This window comes from Leptidea sinapis, chromosome 36 (assembly GCF_905404315.1).
Source record: "Leptidea sinapis chromosome 36, ilLepSina1.1, whole genome shotgun sequence".
Lineage (NCBI taxonomy): Eukaryota > Metazoa > Arthropoda > Insecta > Lepidoptera > Pieridae > Leptidea > Leptidea sinapis.
In genome coordinates this window covers 10,380,147-10,393,208 of record NC_066300.1, presented here as the reverse complement: position 1 = coordinate 10,393,208, position 13,062 = coordinate 10,380,147, and the positions used below count along the sequence as shown (strand labels likewise).

The 13,062-nt window shown below is 32.3% G+C and overlaps 1 long non-coding RNA gene across 2 annotated transcripts in view; it reads left to right on the top strand.

Moving 5' to 3' along the window:
* Positions 1–9,985: 9,985 nt before the first annotated feature.
* LOC126975483 (uncharacterized) overlaps positions 9,986–13,062 on the top strand; it is a 325,432-nt gene continuing 322,355 nt past the window's right edge. Inside the window, exons 1-2 of one of the 2 annotated variants that reach the window (XR_007731728.1) lie at positions 9,986–10,088; positions 10,171–10,343. This is a non-coding gene — a long non-coding RNA (uncharacterized LOC126975483). The remainder of the gene's footprint in view (positions 10,089–10,170; positions 10,344–13,062) is intronic. The other variant, XR_007731727.1, reaches the window with a different exon arrangement.

Here is a 13,062-nt window from a genome sequence, read left to right as displayed (position 1 = left end):
TCAAATATAACGGATACATTTAAAATTTTATATATATATTTTCAAGTCTATTTACGATTATTATTCCTATATCTTATTATTCCTATTCAATCTCATGTTTGAATGAATTTGTATAATACCTAATTGACTCAAGATTTCAATCTGAAACTATTTTCACGTAGCTGTTAGTTAATGTTCTAACATCCAAAATATTAAAAATTGATTATGATTTAAATTTATGGAATATTTGACTTATAATTGTTTTTCGATTAAAATGAGAGAAGTTTTAATACGAATTCTGGCGTGGAACTAACGGAGTAGAAGCAGCATCTCAATATAAATGTTTGAAGAGGAGACGGTTAGTGATGGCACCGTGCGTTTTGGTTTAATCGCTTATATGTTATAAATCACTTACAATACAGATATGTTTATTACTTAACAACAGATGTCTATTGCATTGAACTTCAAACAATGATAGCGATACAGTCCTGACTTATCAAACAATCTTCACCATTATTGTTGTACTCAATACCTCGCACTCGACACACTATTCTAACTCTATAGGACTTACATTTTACAGTATAGCACGACTCTTTTCTACTTTAACCCCTTATATATTACACTTGATAGTAAAAAAAATACACTGTTAATATTTGAAAGTATTATGTGAACATTGCATCAATCTGTGGAATAAACGCTTTCCCCCCGATCGATTACCGCTAGAATCAATACATTTTTTAATCTGACATTTTAACTATTTAAATATACGTAAACGTGAGCTCCGTTATCATCCGAAGGTTTTTCATCCCTAAGTAGTGAAAAGCAGCCAGAAGACATTATTTCCTGTAACAAAGTCATCTTAATTGGAGGGGGGACTGACATCCGCATAGGACTCCACCCCATACAATATATTTAGCGTCTATATTTTTCAGATTAAAATCCTGGTAATATTAATAATAAACGAGAATTCTAATACAATTTCAAAGTGTAGTCATAAATAACTTTTTAATAATAACTTTAATAATTAATAACTTAATTAGTAAAAGGATATTAGAAACTGAGATCCGTCCAGATATTTGTGGATGTGAATTTACAATTTTATAGTGTAGTTATAACTTCTAGAAGATATAAGCAAAAGGATATTAGAAATCGATATACGTCCAGGTATTTGTGGATTAAAAATTTGTGCAGCTTTTATGTAGATCATAAACGTTCAGCAAATCTAAGTCCCAGCTAAAACTAATTATCGTTTTAAGCTGTTGTGCAAAAGTAAATGAAGTGTTATTGTTAAACTGGAACTAGAATCGACTATTGGAAGACCTAATTGGACGTTAGCTGTATTTGTAACCTCTCTTCATTCAGTACGTCATATTATTACGCCAGATCAAATCAATGTATTTCATATTTACGAATATGTATTGTTCAAGCCACAGAACAGAAAAAAAACTAGTAGAAGTGGCATCATGTCATTTTACTATGGGAACCGATGTCGCCAAACTCACACATTTATCTATTGAATATGTTATACATACACTTAATTCCTGATTTATGATAGGCCGAAATTCACAATCACGAAAAGACATAACTACAAATTTATTTACATCAATTTCGAACTTAATACAATCACGCTAATCTCATATTATTAAAGTGACTAAGACAACCTCAGAAAATGCAGGTTTTATCTTTCTTACTTTCAATATTATAGGATTGCTTAAAAGTATAATATAATCTCATAATAAGAACTACAACGAAACCTATATAAAATATTTAAAACACATATTATAAAGTATTTCATTATAGCTGTAAGCTTCTGCTATCGAATCGCATTGAAATTTCAAGAGCTTTACCATATTGTTTCTGTAAATCGATTCGAGAGCGCAGAATATAAGCGTTATTTCAAAGATATAAGTGCCGGTTATACGGATTTGTGAATGTGAGAAGACAAAGATAAAAGCTTTACAATGGCTCGGTTACTATGTAAACTTGATATATTTGCTATGTGGACAGAACTGGTGAGGATGTATCAAAGCACTAAGCTATTTGATAAGAAAAATGCAGACTATAATTTGCTGTTAAAAATATTATACTAACATCGAAAATGATCCTAATTAGCTTAAACATGTATTTTCGAAAATCATTGAGATTTGAAAAAACATCATACCCATGATACCCTTCATTTATAAACAAGTCAACGTAACAGTTACGGGTTTTGAAAAAGGCTTTAGGTTTTTATAGGTTTTAGACATAGGATAAAATTATAATTTGTCTTATTTTAAACTATCTGATTTTATTTGAAAGTCATATATCATTAAGAAGACTCAAAAATGAGCCATATTAGATGAAAATCAATCTCAGGATTTAATTTTCAATTTACAAGGTACTGCTAATTTGTAAATGAATGAAAGAAGCTTTTATTGCAAGCAAATTAAATAAGTTAAACTAAATGATTATAGCTAAATTTCACGTAATATACATTCATTTCTTATGTTTTTCATCTCTTGCTTGTCCCCTGACATAAAACTCCTTCATAATTTTCCACATGTCGTAAGTAGTTCTTCTCCATATTGGTCCAGCAACCTTTTTTATATCATCTTCCCATCGTATCGTTTCTCTCCCTCTATTTTTTTCTATATCTTGGATACCGCTCTATAAAATCTTTTAGCCATTTATGTCCAACGCCTTTTTTTATGAAAGAGGAAGACAAACGAGCGTACAGGTCACCTGGTGTTAAGTGATCACCATTTAGCTGCTAATTGTTTTTTCCACATTTTTCCATTTTGTTTTTTTTTTCTTATGTTTGTTATTCATACTTTATCTTGCTTTCTTATTTTCAACATACTACGCTCAATCCTACACTTAATTTGTTTAATTAATTAAAACAGTTTTATCACTAACACCGAACTCGAACGTGGTTTGTAATGGATCCGCTTCCACAATAGCCTTCAATTCTTCATTATCAACTTTTGGTCTCCAGCCGTCCACTGGGCTTGTTCTGCAGGTCGGAATACCCATAACGAAAATTTTGGAACCGAAAAAACGCACTGTGGGTTCTTTTGCAAAACCGCAACCATATACATCATTAACCCTTCGAGCCGTGTCTGCAGCATTGGTGCCACCTTGGAAATCGCACTCGTAAATTACACAATATTTCAAGTATGCCATTTTGTATCCCGGTGACGCAAAGATGAAAAAAAAGAGGAAAAAAAAATGAATTACGGTTTTCGCAACGCGAATGCAGGACTAGCTAATAAATAATAGGAAATAGCTGTATAAATTAGAATTTGAAATTCTTAACCAAAGGGGAAATATTTTAGATCAGAGTGGCCAGTAGGACAAAACGCCAATTTCATATGTAAGGACCTAATATTAGATTCAAAATATTTAATGCAATATATTAGACAATTGGAGCGTCCCATTTATAAAAGTCTTCATAGCTAAGTTTTTTCAACTTCATATGGAAACGGCTCTTTCCTAGTAGTGGCAAACACTAGCAAACACAAAGTATACTATTGCGAGGGTGCATAGATCATTTTTTTCTTTAAACTATTTTCGATGACTGCATGAACACTGTCAACTGGCATGTACTGTCAAGATATTCATATAAAAATCAAATCACGTGACATATATTTAAGCGACAAAAATGTTTATAAAGTAGGCAGGTCATGTTTTACCAAGCGACATACTACCAAATTGAATCTATTTAACAAAAAAATACTAAACGACATATTTTAAATAGTGAGAACGGGCAATAATTGACTAACCTAATTACAATAACTCAAGTGGTAAAAATATATAAGTCACTAAAATAAAAATAAAAAAAGGGGGCAAAAATATCTTAAGAGTAAAAAAAACTAAAAGCCAAAGTACTAAAAATAAAAATCAGGTAAAATTTACTATGTATAATATCTTATATTGGAATGTTGTCTATGTGGCATTTTTAATAAAAAGGTTAGAAAGTTATCGTTTAGTCGCCGGAAACTATAAAAAATCACCTAAGATTCGAATACCTAAGCGACATCAAAAGTCATCATAGAAGCATGAGAGTGAGACTTAACGATGCAGTTTTTTTTTCTGAATCGTTTGATGTATATAACTCAATTTCGCAAAAAGTGTCGCTTAGTAAATATTACCTTTCCACCGTCGATATATCAGATCCAAGCATTAAAAGAGTTGCAGCTTAAGATTTAGAAAATTAGGTACATACTGCAAGACACGTCCGGAGAGGATGATTTTTTTTGTAAACAATTTTTTTTGTAAATAATTTTACTTATTTTTATTCCATGTCAGCAGTTAATTCAGCTAATAAATATTTTTGAATTCTGTGAGTTCATTTCAGACCAAATATACCGTTAATAATGAGATTTTATCTCATTGGGGTTTTTAAAATAGTTGATAGGTTTATGTTGTCAAATAAAAAAACAGCATAGTTTGTTTTTTTATTATAAGAACTATATGATTTCAAAAATAATATGCTTTCATTAATTAGATAAGTCATTTTCCCGTAACAACTCATAGTTCCGCCATAAGAAAAAATTAACAAGAGAGAAAAGTTAATGCTTTTGACCAGATTGCACATTATATTTTTCAAACAGAACAAAGGCATAAAGAGTACTTATTTTTATAATTCAATAAAAAAAATTCAATGAAAAAAAGCGTAATATTACTTCCGTTTCAGTCTCATTCCATTGCAGGGATGGAATGATTATCTTTTTTTGTAAATATTAATGTTGTAATGAACATTGACGTATCTATTCATATACTTTTTGTTAAAAAAACTGTCGAATGAAGAGTAGCGTAATTAACAAAGTAGATAATTACTACTTAAGTATTAAATTTTACAGGTAGCTTCTATAATTAGCGAAAGGAAGATTTTTTGACACTTTTTTGTGCTCAATATAAACTGGCTTCTATTATCGAGATATCCCCATATGTTTTTAGCTTATGGTCCTTGTTAGCATTTTTAAACTTTCTTGCTTACCGAACTAGACAACTGTAGAGTGGACGACAAGCCTACACTACGTAGATAGATATTTCATAGCTCACTGTTGCGTTCATTTGAGGTTTCTGTTGACCCACACACAAACTCATACACATAATAATATGAGTATTATTTCTGTATTTGATTAAGTTGAAAATAAATTCTATTCTATTTAAAAGTAATTTACTGACTCTTGCGACAATAAAGAAAAGTTTCCATTGGTAAGTACGTCACTTATTTATGATTACGAAAGAGTTTAATTAAGTTTCTTTTTGTGTTTGATTACAGAACTAATATACAAATTATGTGAACACCAAAATCACAGAAGACATATTATTATGTACCAGTACGGAAACTACCTGCAAACGAATGACACACACACACACATGCGCATCGACGAGGCCCCTAAGCGGTTTTCACCACGGAACAGAAAAAACTAGTTGAAGTGGCATGTGGGCGTTATTTTGTCGCCACTATTGTGTACAAATGTACCTACTCGAGGCTCAAGTGAGACCAGTCATTTAATGTCAAGTGAAGCTAAGAAGTGAAGCATTATTATCTTTTAAAAAAATACAAATAGCCATTTTGAACTGTAGAAACCATAGCCGCAATAAAAATATGTCCAACGAAGGGATTATCGTCGGTAATCATAAATTTGCGATTTAAATACAATTATTTTTTTTATGTGTTGTGCAAAATATACAATTCAAAATGAACCATAATATTACGACGTATGCTTCATTTACCTTTAATAGATGCATTTTTTGTTAGAATAATTAATGTAAACAATAACAAAATATCGCTATTCAACAAGTGCATATATGGACATATCAATATAATTTTATCGAAATAAATGTTATCTTTATAAATTGTATTTAAGTATTACTCTTTTCTATGCATCACGCGATAAGGGTGTAAGTAAGCAGAATGTTATAATATGTTTGTGGTAATTATGTACAAGAGAGACTACGATAAATTCAAGGTACAGGTAATTATTATGTAACAAAATATGTGTGAAAGATTCCACTTAAACTCAATAAGCGTTAATTTTAAAAATATAGACAAACTATTTTTTAATTAAATTTTAATATTTGGCATATGTTGAGGTTCCATCGATACGAGTAAGATTGAGTAGAGGAAATACGTCATAGAATTTTGTAAAAATCGAAACCATGAATTCTGAGAATGTTTGACATCATTGTAGCATATGCACATCGTAATATAAAATATCATAAGACTAATAAGATTATTAATACTTCATTAGTACTTATAGCTTCTCTTTTTATTAACCATTCCTTACTGCTTGTTTTGGAAATTTTCTTTCCGCACGTGCATATCGTATTGAAGCTGTACAACTTATGTAATCTCATGTCTTACTGGCTCCTGGGCTTATAGAGAATAACGATGAACACTTATAAAAATAAATAGTAAATATAATACTGATATTGTTACTTTCCAAGACTATTCGTGTACGCTGTCTTGATTTTATTTGAATTGAGCTAAACATTGTCCATCCTATCAAACAAAAATATATAAATAATAATAATAATATAGCCTTTAATTAAGATCTCTTAGTACAATGAATTTTTAAACTTATATAAAGGACTAGCATTGAAATCTTAAACTTAATAGATATGAATAAATTTAAACTAATATTTGTCGCTTGGTTATCTTTCCTAGATCTGTTTGCCAGTCGGCAAAGGCCTCCTCCAACCTTTTCCATTCCTTTTTTCTTGAGCAACTCTGTTCCATGTGACTCCTGCCACTTGTCTAACGTCAACGTCCCACCTTTTCTGTGGTCAGCCTCTTTTCCTTTTGCCTTCCCTTGGGTACTGCCATATCACCCTTTTGCTTCATTTGTCGTGTCCTCTTACCAGGTGACCAGCCCATCGCCATTTGAGTCTTTTGATTTTGCTTATTACATCGGTAGTTTTTGTTTTGATTCTGATGACGATTTTTTTTACTTTGTCGGACTTTTTAATGTTTAGCATACTCCTTTCCATTGCACACTGGCAAGTTGCTAGTTTGTTTGAGGTGACCTGATTTAAGGACCATGACTGACACCCGTACAGGACAGGTAGTGTATGCAGGTGTTAAAAATTTGCTTTTAGGTTTATATGGAGCTCTTTATCTTTCATAGCCTCTCTTAGCCTCCAGTATGTCTTCCAGCCATTTGTAATTCTTCTGTCCACTTCCTTCTGCAAAGGGTCTTTTTGACTTATGAGCTGCCCTAGATATACGTACTCGTCTGTATAGTTGATTTCAGTGTTTTCTAGATATATAGTATGTTTGTACCCGTTTGTCATCTTCCTAGTTTTTTCCGGATTCATTGCCAACCCTACTCTCTCACTTTCTCGCAAGTTCTTTTATCATTCTGGTTAAGTCTTTTGTTGTTTTTGCCAATAACTATATGTCATCAGCAAATCTAAAGTGCGATAGCAGTTGACCGTCTATATTAATTCCGAGATGTTCCCAATTGAGTCTTCGGAAGATTGATTCTAGTACTGCGGGGAATGATTTCGGAGATAGAGGGTCTCCCTGCCTTACGCCTTTTTCTACTCTGAATGGAGTACTTTTCTTTTCTAGTTGGATTCTGCTGCAGCTATATATATTTCTTATTAATCTAATGTAATTGTGCTCAATTCCTTGTTCTAGTAACGCCTCCCATTTTGTCATGATGTAGGGAATCAAATGCTTTACTATAATCAATGAATGCGATGTAGTATGTGAGTTGGTAGTCGCTGTATTTCTCCAGAATTTGACGCACTACGTGAATGGGGTCGATCACTGAGTAGTCTTTGCGGAATCCTGCTTGTATAGGTTGGTTTCCGTCTAGGGTTCTTGCAATCCGTTTTAAGATGATCTTAGCAAAAATTTTATATACATTGGACATAAGACTTATACAGTAGGATGATGAGAGACTCGGTCCAGCCAAATAAAACTATACCTTAGATAAAATATTGGCCTATTATTATTTTAGCTTACGACGTAGTTTATCGGTAATATAAAGTATATTACCTGCATAAATGTATGTATAAAGTAATCAACCCTGATTACATCATTTCTAGTTTTCACTAACTTATCCAATAATTTATCGATATGTTTATTCATTTTCGTACGACACTAGGTATTTTGACAGAAGTCAAATCTATGGTCACAGTGTTTCTTTTACTTCAAGTTTTATATGTTATTTTTCGCAATTTAATAAAAAGTTCTGAGGTTGTCATAATTACTTTATGAATATGAGATTAGCGTAATTGATGTAAATAAATTTGTCTTTTCGTGATTGTGAATTTAGGCCTATCATAAAGCTGGAATTAAGTGCGTGTTTTACATATTTAATAGATAAAAATGTGAGTTTGGCGACATGGGTTTCCATAGTAAAATGGCATGATGCACCTTTCACTAGTTTTTTCTGTTCTGTGGTTTTCACGGTCTTGCAGTAGCGGGTGTCAGCTTCAAGACGAGTGTCACGTTGTTATTTGTTTCCACGATCTTTTTAAAAATTCCAGCGTATTGCATGGTATACGGCCATTTGAACTCGGCTCCATCAAAACTCCTGTTTTCGTTTTTTAAACTCTAAATATTGGAATATATAAGAATGATTTATTGTTATATTATTATTATAATTAATAGGTATGCGAATTTATAAGTCAGTGAGATCGATTATAGTAAATTCGTGAACATAATTCACAATGTTAAACAAAGATGGTGACTTTATTATCAATTATTTTTATGAGTGTGGTTTGGTTTTCGAGGATGTTTTTTATATTTATTTATTTTATCCAAAAATAGTTGCCTAAGTATTGTGTTTCGTGGGTGTTGAAACCAAAACCAGCTAGTGCTGTCAAAATGAAAATTCAAGATTGTAGATGCAAAAAATTATCAACTTTTTCGTTTGTTTTCATAGTTTTTAAGGATGTTAAAACTGATAGTGGTGTCAAAATGAAAATCCAAGTTGGAGCTACATGAAATTCGATTTTATCAACCTTTTTTATCATGGGGGCTGTTTTCATGATTCTTGAGAGTACCGATAATGCACGGCTTTTGAAATAAAATTGTGTGTTCACCGACACTCCCGAAAATCTCGAAAATGATTATATGAAATATTGATTTCATTGAAAATGTCACATCTGCCATCTTGGATCTTGGAATGGGTGTCATGTTTAGGTTTGACACTCCCGAAAATCTCGCAAATGATACTCATTTTGAATATATTGTAAAAGTCACATTCGCTGTCTTGGATCTCAAAATAGATGTCATATTCGGTGTTGACACTCCCGAAAACCTCAAAAATGATACCTATAGTGATTTAATAAAAAAAATCATATCCACCATCTTGTATCTCGAAATAGATGTTAATTGTTCTTAATAATTGACACTCACGAAAACAATAATTGCCCCCCTCGACATATTCGTAGGATGACTGCAGGGTAGATTTTCGTAAGACTGTGGTAGAAGTGAAATTTCAACGGACACAGATTATAAACACATATTTCAAAGTTTCCCGTCAATATTTCAAATAAAATATTTCAACGAAATATTAAAAAAAAAATCAAAAAAAAATTTTTTAAGAAAAACATTCAAGTAAATGTTGTTTAAAATGTTACATAAAAGTCATCATGTAGTCTATAATATTGCATTAGACACCGTATAGCCATCATACATACACTATACATAAAAATCTTACGCATTTTACTTTTTTACGCTCCGCAACGCCCCATAAGGAACTTCGTTCCAAAAATGCAGTTGAATTGAGAACCTCCTCCTTTTTTAAGGTCGGTTAGAAAAAATAACCTGACAACCCTATTGCTTTAATGGATTGTACGCACGTGTAAGAAAGTTTTTTATAAACATGAATTGGTTTCCATACTGTTACATATGTCAACTGTGCCGAAATGTTTAATTAATTGTAAAAGTAATTAGTGGAAGGGAAATTACTTTGTTAAATTATGCAAGACTACACCTTTAATTAAAGTAAATATATGGTATAAATAGATCTGAGGGCATATTTTATTTGTCATACTTTACATTGTTAACTTGAAGAGCATTCAGCGTTTAATTTGTTAAACTATGAGGGGGAGACAATTATTATTACTTGTGTTACTATGCCAAGTTGTTTTCGTTCAAGGTTACCAAAATTTTCTTCCCCAATTCAAGCTAATCTTGAGTTGTTTGTATATACCAAAATGTACCAATTTTATTTATTTCAGATGTGTTCGGCCACTCAGGCGGTGATACCACAGCTAATAAAATCGTGGGTGGGGGAATACATCGGAATTGAAGAAGTTCCTTTTCAAGCTTTTGTGTTAACAGATAAGAATACTTGTGGAGGGGTCATATATAATAAAGAATATATTGTGACTGCCGCACATTGTCTTCAAAAGTATGTGTTTTTATTTTAATTATCCATTTTAGTTCTCAATTTTGTCATCACTGTTGTCGTCGAGTTAGTCTTAACTAGGATTGCACAAAATGTGATCGAGAACGTTTTATCTGAGTGGCACGATAGGCCCTCCGGCCAGACTAATATGGTCTGGGATGGGGAAACTATAATTAAGTGATATAAAATATTTTTTGCAAGAATCATCATCAATCAAGAGCCACTGAATAATCTGTGAGCCTTGTAACCGTCATGAAATATAATCGATATAAAAAATAACCGACAGACCCAACATTAGTTTGATTTTGCCCAACGGTATTATGTTATTTTAGTTTTTGAAGTGAAAACTTCTTTAGCGACGTTGAACACTTTTCTTTAAATGGCTATAAAATGTTAAACTCGCGTCAGGACACGTGGCATGATCAAAGATCCGTAAGATAGTCGTTGAAATTATGGATGAAAGATTTATACTTCTAAGTAATTATAGTTCGGCTATTTCAACTTAATGCTATATAAAGTGATGCAACAAACATACTCAAACGTCAAATAGTCAATGCCTTACACGAGAAAGTCTAAAAAGTAAAATTATTGTAATAGTTCTCATGTGTTAACTTTTTTATGTAATATAAATTGTAATTTTAGTGTACGATAGCGCAATAAATGAATTAAACCACATAAATGCTAGTTCATGTTTGCACTTCTGCCAGCACTCCCGTATTTTTGCTGTACCGATAAAGTGCTTTCTAACTGTTTTCTTTTAGAAGAATTCCTCTGATGTTCCATTTTTTGTATTTTTTTAATAACTTGTCCTTTATTAGTTTTTTAAGCATACGTATCAGCTATTCTTAATAAACATCTTTGGTTAAGCAGATAAAGTAAGATGAAAAAACCAAAAGATCGTCATTCCGCGTAGTTCTAATGCGTTTTTTCCAAACTATTAAACTTAACATTTTTCAAGACTCAATTCAGTCAATTCACCTCTGTATTAACTCTGCTACGTGCCCCCTGCCTATCTCATATTGATATGTCAATACCACGAAATGAAAATGTCTAATGCGTACATAATATCTTCATCGCTATGACAGATACGCTCGTGACAGAGCGATCTTGATTGTGAAGAAGGTTCTATGTACTAGCTGCCTCCTCTCGATGTGGTCCAAAGATGGCGAGTATACAAGAGTGTACTATGGAAGATAAACGCTGTTTGATTTTAGTTCCTAGCGTATCAAAACTTTGGCACGAAATTCGATCCATGAAGTATCCTTCTCCAGCACCACATTTTCATGTAAAGCTTCTTCAACCTCTTGCAATGTCCACGTTTCAGCAATATAAAAAATTTGGGTGAGATAAGCGCTAGGATTGGCCTGATCTTTGTGGCTTTTATAATATTTCTGTTCTATTTTGCCCATTTTGTAGACTGCAGTTCATGTTCTAGCCAAAAATATATATAGTATAGTATTTACCTTTAATGAAATTCATTGTTTTTCTTATGTTTTAGTATCAAAAGAGTTCAAATAAGAGTGGGATTTAACAGTTGGTATGATTCGGAAGAAGTAAGTAAAAATATCAAAAATACTTTTCAAAGCTCAACAAAACTAAGCTCTTCCTTTACATTGACAAACATAAAAAGAAGGTTATAATAATAATTCATTAGGAACATTATATTGTTTTTGCTTTCAGTTTCAATAGATTGATATATTATATATTATTACAGAAATATCCATACATGAATGAAACCTATACCGTGCATGAAAAATATAACAATCCTGGAAAGAATACTAATTTTGATTATGACATAGCACTCATTAAATTATTAAAAAAGTTGAAGCTTGATGGTGTTAAAATAGCCAAAGCCACCTTCGTCGAACGGGGAAAGGAGCTTGCTGATGGTACAAACTGCACAGTGTCTGGATGGGGCTCTACAACTGTAAGAAATACTTATTATTCGTTATATATTTTTATCACTTGGGCTCGTTAAGTGTCCTGACTCCTAACATAGCTCTGGTACTAACACAAATATATTAAGATTTAGGTTCTCAATAAGTATTTTTTTATAAGCGCATATGGTTTTCAGGAAGGCGGGGCACCCTCTGCGTATTTAAAGTCAGCCTTTCTTGAGAAAGTAAATTATAAGGAATGTTCAAAAGACTACGGAAAATATCTAACACCGAGAATGGTCTGTGCTGCTCCTCCTTCAGATCGTTGGGCTGAATTTTCTAATGTGTGTCGGGTAAACATATATTTATATTTATTAAAACGTTTTTTTACAGGACATTCGCTAATTTTCTAAAAATAAAGTTTTCGGGATGCTAATGGGATCTATCACAGACAGAACTGTTATTGCGAAAAGTTCACATATTGTTGTGGTAGAGTCGAGTAACGTTTGCTGGAATATAAACATAAATCAAGAAAAGCGCGTACACCTTCCTTAAAGGCCGGCAACGCTCTTGTGATTCCTCTGGTGTTACATTGAGTGTGGGCGGCGGTGATCACTTAACACCAGGTGACCCGTACGCTCGTTTATCCTCCTATTCCATAAAAAAAAAATCACCATTCTATGACCCATGAGCTTATCAACATATGGCATTTGACTTAGAGGCTTTTTCACAATGTCCAAGAAAAGTATTGTCATAGACTAGATAAATTCATTCCGAATAACACATGTTGTATATCACACAACTTCACTATGTTTATATACAGCCATGTCAGACGTAGAGGTTGT